General features: G+C 42.6%; 1 protein-coding gene across 2 annotated transcripts in view; it reads left to right on the top strand.

The window, feature by feature from the left end:
- Positions 1-12,036, top strand: part of scube3 (signal peptide, CUB domain, EGF-like 3) — a 257,239-nt gene that overhangs the window by 165,661 nt on the left and 79,542 nt on the right. The window lies entirely within an intron of this gene.

Raw genomic sequence — 12,036 nt, 5'->3', positions numbered from 1 at the left:
CACTACTCTTGGCGACTTTGTATTCATGAGCTTTTAATTTGATGCCTTCTTTTATTTCCTTAGTTACCCAAGGCTGGCTCTCCCCACCCTTACTGTCCTTGCTTTTAACTGGAATATACTTCTGTTGAGCACCGTGAAAAATCTCTTTGAAAGTTTTCCACTGTTCCTCAACTGTCCCACCATATAACCTGTGTTCCCAGTCTACACTAGCCAACTCCTCCCTTATCCAGTGGTAGTCTTTCTTGTTTAGGCATAATACATTGGTTTTAGATCGAACTGTTGCACCCTCCATTTGTATGAGAAATTCAATTGTACTGTGATCATTCTTTCCAAGAGGATCCCCAACTACAGGATTGTTAATTTTACCTGTTTCATTGCATAGGGCCAGATCTAAGATATCATTTTCCCTTGTAGGTTCACTAACATGCTGTTCAAGAAAGCTATCATGGAGGCATTCTATGAAGTCCTCCTCAAGACTGCCTCGACCAACTTGATTCGCCCAATGTATGTGCAAGTTGAAGTACCCTATGACAACTGCCGTTCCTTTTTTACATGCATCAGATATTTCTTGGTTTATTGCCTGTGCCACTGTAATGTTATTATTCGGTGGCCTATAGACAACTCCCACCAGTGATTTTGTTTTCCCCTTCTGAGAAGGGTGCTCAGAAATTGGGGCCTTAGAACATGGGTGGTAGAGTTTCAGAGACTGGGGTCTTTCACAGGGGTTCCCAGAGACTGGGGCCTTCTGGGAGAGGAAGGGACTGCTGCCTAGAAGCTGGGGTGTAGGGCCCAGAGCCCAGGAGGCTTGAGAATGCAGGTAAGTTTTAAAAAAAACAGGAAAGGGGACCTATATATATCAATATCTTGTTGCTGGACCGGGACCTCCTTTCGCAGGGCACCTTTAAAAGTGCTGCTACTGGTCAAATGGATTGCAGGAATATCCCAACAAAAATTGTTCCTTGGAACAATATAACTTAAATTCCCAAACATGCACAATATCATTACATTAACCGCACTTGGACTAGCAAAGGTTATACAGCAACTTCACAGATTTGGTAGAATTTTGTTTTGAGAGAAAATTGAAATGGCAAGTAGAGAAATACAATTGATTTAAATGGGGAACCTGTGCTTCTGGGCAAGGGTTGACGAGGGATGGGAGGTGAGTCACAGAGCATGGAAACAGGCCCTTTGTCTCAACTCATTTATGCTGACCAAGTTGCCTAACTGAGCTAGTTCCATTTGTCTGCATTTGGCCCATATCTGGCAGAGGGATGAAAACCAGGATGTTAGGATAGAGGATGTTAGGATAGAGGAGGAGGTATATAGAAACAAGTCCAAGATAGTGTGCAGTGAGGATGGTAAGAAGGACAGGCAGGTGAAAAGTCAGGATAATTTGCTGAACGATAGAAGTACAACAAAATCAGTAGAAGATACTAGCCTAAATGTACTATATTTAAATGCACGTAGCATTAGGAATAAAGTGGATGACCTAGTGGCACAACTACAGATTAATAACTACGACATTGTGGCAATCACCGAGTCATGGCTTTATGACGGATGTGATTGGGAACTGAACGTCCAGGGCTACACAGTGTATAGGAAGGATAGGCGGGTGGGCAGATGGGGTGGTGTGGCCCTGATGGTTAGTAATGATATAAAATCAATAGAAAGGAAGGACATTGGGTCAGAAGAAGTGGAATCCTTATGGGTGGAGCTAAGAAATGGCAAGGGTAAAAGGACAATAATTGCAGTGATATATAGGCCCCCTAACAGCAGTCAGAATGTGGACTGTAAGTTACAGTTAGAAATAGAAAAAGCGAGTCAGAGAGACAACGTTAAGATAATTATGGGGGATTTTAACATGATGGTGGACTAGGAAATCCAGCAAGGCAGTAGGTCTCAGGAGAGTGAGTTTGTGGAATGTCTACAGGACGGCTTTTCGGAGCAACTTGTTGATGAGCCCACCAGGGGATCGGCTATTTTGGATTGGGTGCTGTGTAACGAACCTGAGGTGATTAGGGAACTAAAGGTAGAGGAACCGATAGGAACTAGCGATCACAATATGATTGAGTTCAGTTTCAAATTTGAGAAGGAGAAGCTGATAGCTGGTGTATCGATATTTCAGTGGAAGAAAGGAAATTACAGTGGCATGAGAGAGGAACTGGCCCAAATTGATTGGAAGAGTCAACTAGCTGGAGGGACGGCAGAGCAGAAATGGATAGAATTTCTACAAGAAATAAGGAAAATGCAAGATAGATATATTCCAAGATAAAAGGTTTTGAATGGAAAAAAGGCGCAAATGTGGATAACAAGAGAGGTTAAAGCTAAAATAAGAGCAAAAAGGAGGGCATACAAGGAAGCAAGAATTAGTGGGAAACAGAAGACTGGGAAATTTTTAAAAACCTGCAGAAAGAAACAAAGAAGGTCATTAGGAAAGAAAAGATGAATTATGAAAGGAAGTTGGCAGATAACATTCAAAAGGATACTAAGAGTTTTTTTAAATATATGAAGAGTAAAAGAGAGACATGGGTCGATATAGAACCAATCGAAAATGGTGCGAGAGAGATTATAATGGATGATAAAGAGACAGAGAGGAACTAAATGAGTATTTTGTATCGGTCTTCACTGTGGAGGACATCAGCAATATACCAGATAGTCAGGGTTCTCAAGGGATGGAACTGAGTTCAGTTCAGATTACTAGAGAGAAGGTGCTAGGAAAGCTAAATGGACTAAAGGCAGGTAAGTCTCACGGACCAGATGAGGTGCACCCCCGGGTTCTGAAGGAGGTGGCTTTAGAGATTGCGGAGGCATTGGTGATAATTTTCCAGGAATCAATAGACTCCGGCATGGTTCTGGAGGACTGGAAGGTTGCAAATGTAGTTCCGCTGTATAAGAAAGGTGGGAGGCAGCATAAAGGAAATTACAGACCTATTAGTCTGACATCGGTGGTGGGAAAGTTATTGGAATCAATCCTCAAGGATGAGGTTATGGAATACCTAGAGGTGCAAGGCAAGATAGGTCCAAGCCAGCATGGTTTTGTGAAGGGAAGAACGTGTCTGACCAACCTAATGGAGTTTTTTGAGGAAATCTCAGGTTGGGTGGATAAAGGAGAGGTTGTGGATGTTGTGTATTTAGACTTTCAAAAGGCCTTCAACAAGGTGCCGCACAAGAGGCTGATTAATAAGATGAGAGGTCATAGAATTACAGGTAAGGTAACAGAATGGGTGGAGCATTGGCTGGTTGGCAGAAAGCAAAGGGTGGGAATAAAAGAATCCTGTTCTGGTTGGCTACCGGTTACTAGTGGAGTTCCGCAGGGATCGGTGTTGGGGCTGCTTCTTTTTACTTTGTACATTAACGATTTGGATGATGGAGTAAATGGTTTTGTGGCTAAGTTTGCAGACAACACTAAGATAGGTGGAGGAGTAGAGAGTATTGAGGAGACAGGAAGGTTGCAGAGAGACCTAAATAGTTTAGGAGAATGGGCAAGAAAATGGCAGATGAGATTCAATGTTGAGAAATGTTCCTTTGGACACTTTGGAAAAAGAAATAAATGGGCAGATTATTATCTAGAAGGGGAGAAAATTCAAAGTACAGAAGTACAAAGGGACTTGGGGGTACTCGTGCAGGATACCTTAAAGGTTAACCACCAGGTCGGATCAGCAGTAAGGAAAGCGAGTGCTATGTTGGCATTCATTTCGAGAGGTATAGTGTATAAAAGTAGGGAAGTATAAAAGTAAGGAAGTGTTGATGATGCTGTACAGGGCACTAGTGAGGCCTCATTTGGAATACTGTGCACAGTTTTGGGCCCCATATCTTAGGAAGGATGTACTGATGTTGGAGAGGGTTCAGAGGAGATTTACGAGGATGTTTTCTGGAATGAAAGGTCTTACATATGATGAGCGTTTGTCGGCTCTTGGACTGTACTCACTGGAGTACAGAAGAATGAGAGGGGACCTCATAGAAACACTTAGAATGTTGAAAGGACTGGACAGAGTAGATGTGGTTAAGCTGTTTCCCTTGGTGGGTGAGTCCAGGACCAGAGGGCACAATCTTAGAATTAGAGGGTACCGGTTTAAAACAGAAATGAGGAGAAATTTCTTTAGCCAGAGGGTAGTGAATTTATGGAATTCTTTGCCACGTACAGCAGTGGAGGCCAGATCATTGGAGGCGTTTAAAGAGGAGATAGATGGGTATCTAATGAGTCAAGGTATCAAGGGATATGGGGATAAGGCCGGAAATTGGGGCTAGAAAGGAATAGTTTTTCTTTCCCTTTCCTTTTTTCTTTTTCTTTTTTTCTTTTCCTTTAGCTCATGGAGCAGACTCGATGGGCCGAATGGCCTACTTCTGCTCCCTTGTCTTGTGATCTTGTGATATCCCTCTGAGCCTTTCCTATCCAAGTACCTGTCCAAATGTATCTTAAATGTCGTAATTATACCTGCCACTACTACTTCCTCTGGTTGTCGTTCCATATAGCCACCATCCAAAAGTTGCCCTTCAAGTCCCTTTTAAATCTTTCCCCTGTCACTTTAAACCTATGCCCTCTAGTTTTTGACTCCCCAACTCTGGGGAAAAGACCGTGGCTATTCCCCTTATCTATGCCCCTTATGATTTTATAAACCTCTGAAAGGTCACCTCTCAGCTCCTACGCTCCAGGGAAAAAGTCCTACCCTATCCAGCCTCTCCTTATAGCTCAAACCCTCCAATCCGAGTAACATTCTTGTGAATCTTTTTTCCAGTTTGCAGTTTACAGTAAGAGAGAAAAGAAAAGGGCTGATTTCCTAAAATTGTTAAATATCAAGTCTGTAAGGCTGCAATGCATGTAGCTGTCCTGTTATGTTGGACTGAGGGAGAACTTAAAAAAAAACAGAAGTGTTTTTTGTATCTGTTGACTCATGAAGCACAGTTCATCTGTAGCAATTGCATGACATCTCAGAGTTAGCTAGATTTAAAACAAATCATCAAATAAGAAACAGCATGTTTTTGTTTGGAAAGAATTAACACATTTTACATTTGTTCATTTCTATTGAATTCTCTAATGGTTGCATATTACATAGTTAGTAGTGTTTGTGTTGGCTGCTGTCACTCAATTGGGAATCATTGCTGGCTTTTTGATTGTACTCCCATAGCCTTTATGATGCAGTTGAGCCAACAGAAAATATTAAATGCTTGTCAGGGATGACAGGATAAAGAATACTTGAGTAAATGCTGCTTTACCCCACTCTGATGAGCTGTGAGATGTAGAGTATTGAGCAAGCATTTGAAAAAGGTCAATAGTTAAGGCTTCATTGGCATGAGTTCAGAGTAAACCACATCCAGTGCAGAATTTGCAATGCGACCTGCACAAATTAGTAACTAATTACCACATTATAAATAAATGTTATTGTTTATCTCCCTTACTGTCAGCACCACCTCCCCATCCCATCTCTGCCATCCTTCCCAGACTAAAAGAAATACAACTATGGCAAGACAGGAATAGAGTATGTGATTGTTTGGATTTTGAGACCTTTGAGATATGTAATCTCTCTTTACTATTCCAAAGTTGTTCCTGCGAGCCAATATTAACTTCTGTAATCTGAAAGCTATGGATTTTAACTGGAGAAATTTTGAGTGACTTGGGATCAAGTGTGGTTAACATCATTTATTTTGCTTCCAACATCAACATTTCGGAGGTGGAACATTGATGGTTTTGAGTGATGGGACATTCAGCAAGCAAACATTCTGCTCCCAGGAGCAGAATTGTCAATTTAAATGTAACCCATTCTCCAGGTACTATCCTTCCCAGGAAGTCTGGCATTAGAGAGAGACAAAACTACTTCATGGCTAAATTACGGCACTGCTTGTGGACCAGAAGAGCTCACCAAGACGACCTGTAACACCCACTGCCTTTGGTATCCCAACCGTCTCCCCTATCCCCCACCACCCAACAACTTAATGGAACTAAGGACCATCTCACCCCTGGTTAGATCTCTTGGAATCAGAGATTATCTGTCCCAAATGGCAATCCGGAACCCCCTCCCACAGTACCAGAGAAAGTATTCACTCTTTCCCCCCCCCCCCATTGACCCTTCTTTTTGGAAATGGACCTCTTCCACCATCTCACCAAGACTGAATCAACCCACCCTATTCCCACCAAGATCAGATCTCAAACTCCTATGTTCCTTCCAATCCAGCTGCCCTATCTGTTCCCAGCTGCAACCTTGCCTATAATAATCAGCCCCCCAACAACGTCAAGTTGAAAAAGCAAATGCATGCTATAGTGTTACAACTCCAGAGTATGTGGGGAGAGTTGGCACTTCCAAGTACCTCTTTAAAAAAAACACCCCACTCTCCTCTCTCCTTCCTTCCCTCGAAACCTATCTCAGTCAAGTCCAGGCCTGTCTTTTCCATACAATCTGTGCTTGGAGAACTGTAAGAGCCAAGAGGTTGACAATTATTGCTGCTGGGCATGTGTGCTTATGGAATTAAGTACAGCTGTATTGTTTGACTTGAAGTGACAAATGTTAAACTATGGGAGAGTAATTAACCTAATATATTAATAATTAAATAGGATACTACAACAATAACTTACCTTTAATGAAGAAGAACATCTTAAGATGTTTCATGGAAATGTGATCAGGAAAAACGTGAAGCTGAGTCCCAGGAGGAATTACTGGGAAAAGTGAGGACGAAATTGGACTCAATTCTTGGGATTGCAAAATGGTCCCTGCATGAACATCAGTCAACTGGTGATCTGCAGTGTAGGGATTGTGAGGCCGGTCAGTATGTAGCATTGATTTTACAACAGTGTTGTCAATTTGGAGCTCACTGAATCAGCCAACACCATCTCTTTAACACGTACAGTTGAACTTGCACTCTCGAGCAAGAAGGACTCCTGTCTACCCCACAGTTGTACTCAAAGGTTGTTGCAATCTCGTTGCTGCTATCTTAGAAGTGGTGCTTAAAATTGCAGGTGTATAGGAAGAAATGTGGCAAATGTCGAAGGACTTTGTTTGTTGACCAGGTCTGTGCACAGACCAGGCATGACTTCTCCAGTGCAGCACGATTTAGAGATTGAACAGAGGCCATGCAACGAAGGACAAGCACACGAAGAGGGAGGAGGAAGAGAGGGAGGGGCTTCTCAGCAGCACCTCACATCCACCCAACATGTTCAGGCAGTGTTATTGCAACTTGAACCTTAGAATGAAGCACTGTGCTTCGATAAGGATGCCCTCACCAATTTTATTTACCTGCTGCAACTAGAGCTACAACTTCAGAGCAAAGTAAGAATCACATTGCCAGTGGCTGTCAAGGTGACTGGGGTGATAAACTCCAGCTCCTTCCAAACTGGAGCTGGCGATATTTCTAATATCTCTCAAGATGTCATCCACTGCTACATAAGTGAAGCTTCTAAGGTTCTTGGTTCATACAGGTCATTTACATTTCAGTCTCTCACAAAGAGGTCACGTGGCTTTGTGAGGAGACAGAGGTCTCCATGGTGAAGGGAGCCATTGACTGCACATGCCCCAGAAGTTGAATCTGCTCTTGACCAGAACTGGAAAGAATCCTAACCCTGATTCATGACTCTGGAAGGGAATCATGCAGGACAATGTGTCCGGGGTGCTTTCATGTTGCCTTCATCTGCAATGGTCTATAGTGCCAGTGGCATTTGCATTCCCTTGGTAAACCAAAGGATAGCAACAAGCATTATTGTGGTTTCAAGGATGACAAGGCTGACGATTCCTAGATAAACCCATGTACATACAGGCAGCATGCATATAATGAAAGCCATGCTATCTCTGGAGGAGTGGTAGAGCAGAACTCTGGTGTGCTCAGACAATTCCATTGCTGTCTGCTGTAAAGGAACCTTTGGCAAAGAAGGGGGTCAAGGTGGCAATCCACTGTTTTTTGTGAAACTTCCTAACCACAAGGGTAGAGTTCTTACCAACAACTATTCAACAAACATCTGCAGAGGAAGTGGAAATGGTGGAAAAGACTGGGAGAAAGCAACCTGGACAACCCCTTTCTGCCTGGGTACAAGAAGAAGGTTTAAGTATGACAATACTATTATTCTCAATGGATTTGGCACAGTTGCTGGCCACTGCCACAGAAACAGGCACTCCAGTGATACCCAGCTTCTCAATGGGGGACTTGACCTCATTCGATTAGGAGCAACAAACAATCTGCTGGAGGAACTCAGCGGGTCAGGGGACATCTTTGGGAGGGAAAGGGAATTGTTGATGTTTCGGGTTGAAACCCTGCGTGATGGGGTATGATGAACTGCACAGTGCCTAAGGCTAATGATGCTAGCTAGCATGTCTTTTGTAGAAGCATTCACTGACCTTGCTCACTCAGGTAAGGCCACTGAACTTCTTGCGGTCCTGCATCCAGGTCCTCTGGGCTTTCTTCCTGGCATTGACCTCCAGGACTAGCTGCTCCCATTGTTTCCCAAGCAGATACCTGGAGAGCCTCCTAACCCCTGAAGACTCTGGACATCCCTGCTTCTTTCCATCCTTTCTGCCAAAGCCTCCAGGGCAGCATCATAAATGTAGAACCCACTTTGTCCCTTGCACCATTCTTCACAGTTTCCCAGGTCATCCTCCATTGTACAATGTGTGCCAACATCTGCTGCAGATGTAATCAACCTTTTTTTAAAAGGTGCAGACTACCTTCATGCAGTACAGATTTACCTGAACTGGTTCTGTCTTCTCACACTTTTTGCCTATGCTGAAATATCCAACACGTATGTTGGGCGTTGGTTGGTCACTGTAGTTATAACAGGCAGAATGCACAAAGTTTTTCATCCACTGCACCAAGAAGGCATGGGTTTCAAGTGCTATCCAATTTAATATGTGCCTAAAGGCTTAGTTCGAGAGGTGGAGTCTAGGAACATATTGAGGGCAATGATGAGGCAGAGTTGTTTAGGGAAGGAGCTTCAGAACACAGAACTTTGACAGCTGAAGGCAGATTGGAGGAATGGGGTCAAGTGGACAGAGCATAACACAGTTGACAAAATAGCAGCAAAATACAAGCATGAACTTAAAGAGAAATGCATGTTAAGAGTTAGGTGACATTCATGAGAAACTACTTCCAAAATATTTTGTTTATTGAAAATAAAATCCTGCTTTTGGTGTTAAATAAATTGACTGCCTCAAGCAAGAAGTTGAAGGTTGTTTTCTGATTTAATAGAGAATGATCAATCAGAAATGTAATCAATGTGAAGGTTATTCAACTCATCAGAGCTAAACTCTGTCTTGGTCTTGCATGCAACATCATGACCACTAGCCTGCTTGGCTACTCCTATCTCTCTTTAAATAAATATATTATTTAATACTTTATACATTAAATTAACAATGCTCTTTCCTCTTTTAACTTATCACTGTTCTTTGGAATTGAATTTGCACTTTGCAACAATTGATGTTTGAGCAGCTTTTTAATAGCTATCAGGACTTAATCTGCATTGCAGTATGATCAATATCAAGTTATCAGCTCCACTGGCCTTCTGTACTGGAAGGATGGGTACACTACCTTCATGTAAAATTTAATTGACGGAGTGGTGTAATGTGCTGTATAAATATGTGGTATAAAAATTGTAATTCCACCTGTTTATAGACCTATAGATTTAATATGGAAAAGCTGTTCTGTATTTAACTGATTTGTCAAGAGATTTAGAGAGGATCTGTTTAAATTCAGTATCATGTGATGTTTATGTAAGACATGTGGAGCTGATCAATTGACATTAATTAGATGGTGTTATCATATGACTCCAAGTCATTACTTACATTTTGCTGCAGGCAGATTTCCAGGAAGCTCAGCACACTGCAAATCATTTTTATTGAGGGTAGTCTGTGCAGTGTCTGTTCTGCAGAGTTATTACACTTTTGATTTTTACCTCAGGAATCCCACACTCTAAGCTCAAATTCTATTGATATTCAACCTTAGGGTTGTGATTGTTTCTTGAGCTTGACCAGCTTCTGCCAGCACTCCCTGGAATAGAGGGAGGAGGGGGGAGGGGACGGAGGTGGGGGGGTGGAAGAGATGGATCCTGAGTGCTATGAGCAGCCAGCAATATGAGATGTATCAGAGGGCAGCACAGAGGCACAGCTAGCAGAGCAGTTGCCTCATAGCTTCAGCAACCCAGGTTCAACCCTGAACTCTGGTGCATTTGCATACTATACCTGTGACCATGTGGGTTTGTTCCAAGTGCTTCGGTTTCCCCTGGGTGTTCCAATTTCCTCCCCATGCAAATTGGCAGCTTAATTAGCCTCTGTAAATTGCCTCTAGTGTGTGGGTGACTGATAGAATCTGGAGGTTGATGGGAATGTAGGGAGAATAAAATCAGCTTAGTGTAAGATGGGTGCTTAATGGTCGGCACAGACCAAATGAACCAAAGGGCCTGTTTCCATGCTGAATGATTCTATGTTGCTATGGCATTTTCCACTGAACAAGCAATGATGTGTATGTAGGGGAAATGAACAAGAAATAGAAGTCTAGAGTGAAGCAGTTTTCTTTGAATTGTTCATAAAGCAAACAGTTGCTGATGCCGGAAATCAAAATGAAAAACAGAGTGTTGGAGATACTTAGCAGGTCAGGCAGCAAATGCGGAGAGAGAAGAAAAGTTAATATTTTGTATTTGGGAAAGTGAGAAAACAAGTGTGTTATAAGTTGCAGAGTCACAGATCAATACAGCATGGATACAGACTCTTTGGCCCAACCAGTCCATGCCCACCCAGCTAGTCCCAATTTCCTGCATTCAGCCCATATCCCTCCAAGCCCCACCCCTCCATGTACCTATCCAAGTGCTTCTTAAATGATACTATTGTACCCGCCTCAACCACTTCCTCTGACAACTCATTCATATACTTACCACCCTCTGCATGAAAGAGTTGCCCCTCAAGGTTCCCTTTAAATCTTTCCCCTCTCACCCTATGCCCCCTAGTTTTGGACTTCCAAAGGAAAGACTCTTGGCATCCACCTTGTATATGTCTCTCATAATTTTAAACACTTCTATGAGTTATTCTCCTATGTTCCAAGGAATAAAGACCTAGCCTGGCCAATCTCTCCCTATAACCCAGGCCCTCTGGTCTTGGCAACATCCTTGTAAATTTTCCTTGCACTCTTTCCAGTTCCAGAGAAGGTCAGAGAGGGAAGAAGGCATTTCTGTGTTAGCCTGAAGACCAAGGAAATCCAGGTGACACAAATGCTGTTGGTGCCATCTAAGAACAAATGGTGAAAACTTGTTGATCATAGCTGGTTCAGCAGGAGGAGCAGTAAATAGACGTAGATGAATGGCAGCAGAAGAGAGTGAAATGAGTAAGGTCAGAGAAGACAGTAGTTGCTGAAAATCTGAAATAAAATAGCACACTGGAAATACTCAGCAGATCAGGCAGCATCAGTGGAGAGAGAAGCTGAGTTAACATTACAGGTAGAATACCCATCAGGACTGGGCAGTTCTGACACAAGCAGGAAAGATGGGTTATGTCCAATTGTTGAATTCAGTATTGAGTTGCGAAGGCTGCCACATGGCAACATAAAAGACGAGATGTTATTTTTTTTCTTCCCTGACCTATTGAGCATTTACTGCATTTTCTCTCACACATTAACGTCCTATTGGGTTGAAGCATCATTTGGCCTTTTGATATTAAAGCTAAACAAACTAAAGTGAAATCAGACGCCTTTGATTCAGGCCTGAAGAATTGCAACTTCAGCAAGACACAAGAGTGGAGCCACTTTCACAGCATCCGTGAAATGCAACAGTTTAAGTCAGGCTTGGGGTGGTGAGAAAATGCTTTGTATTTCATATAAGCCATTGCCAAGTTTCCAGTCCTTAACTCTTAGGCTCTACTCCTTGTCACAGTGCTGGTGTCAACAACATAGAACAGTACAGCACGGGAACACTCCAATCTAACTAGTCCCATCTGCCTACACATGTTCTTGATCCCTATGTATCCCACTATTCTTTTCCTCTCAACTCCAGGCTGACAGGTGTTTCTGTCCAGGAAGTGATGCTAAGTTCAGGTGGTATTTAAGGTGACATTGTTTTGATCTGTACCTGTACTG

This window comes from Pristis pectinata, chromosome 20 (assembly GCF_009764475.1).
Source record: "Pristis pectinata isolate sPriPec2 chromosome 20, sPriPec2.1.pri, whole genome shotgun sequence".
Classification (NCBI taxonomy): Eukaryota; Metazoa; Chordata; class Chondrichthyes; order Rhinopristiformes; family Pristidae; genus Pristis; species Pristis pectinata.
The sequence above is the reverse complement of the archived record's forward strand: the minus strand, read 5'-3'. Positions and strand labels throughout refer to the sequence as shown.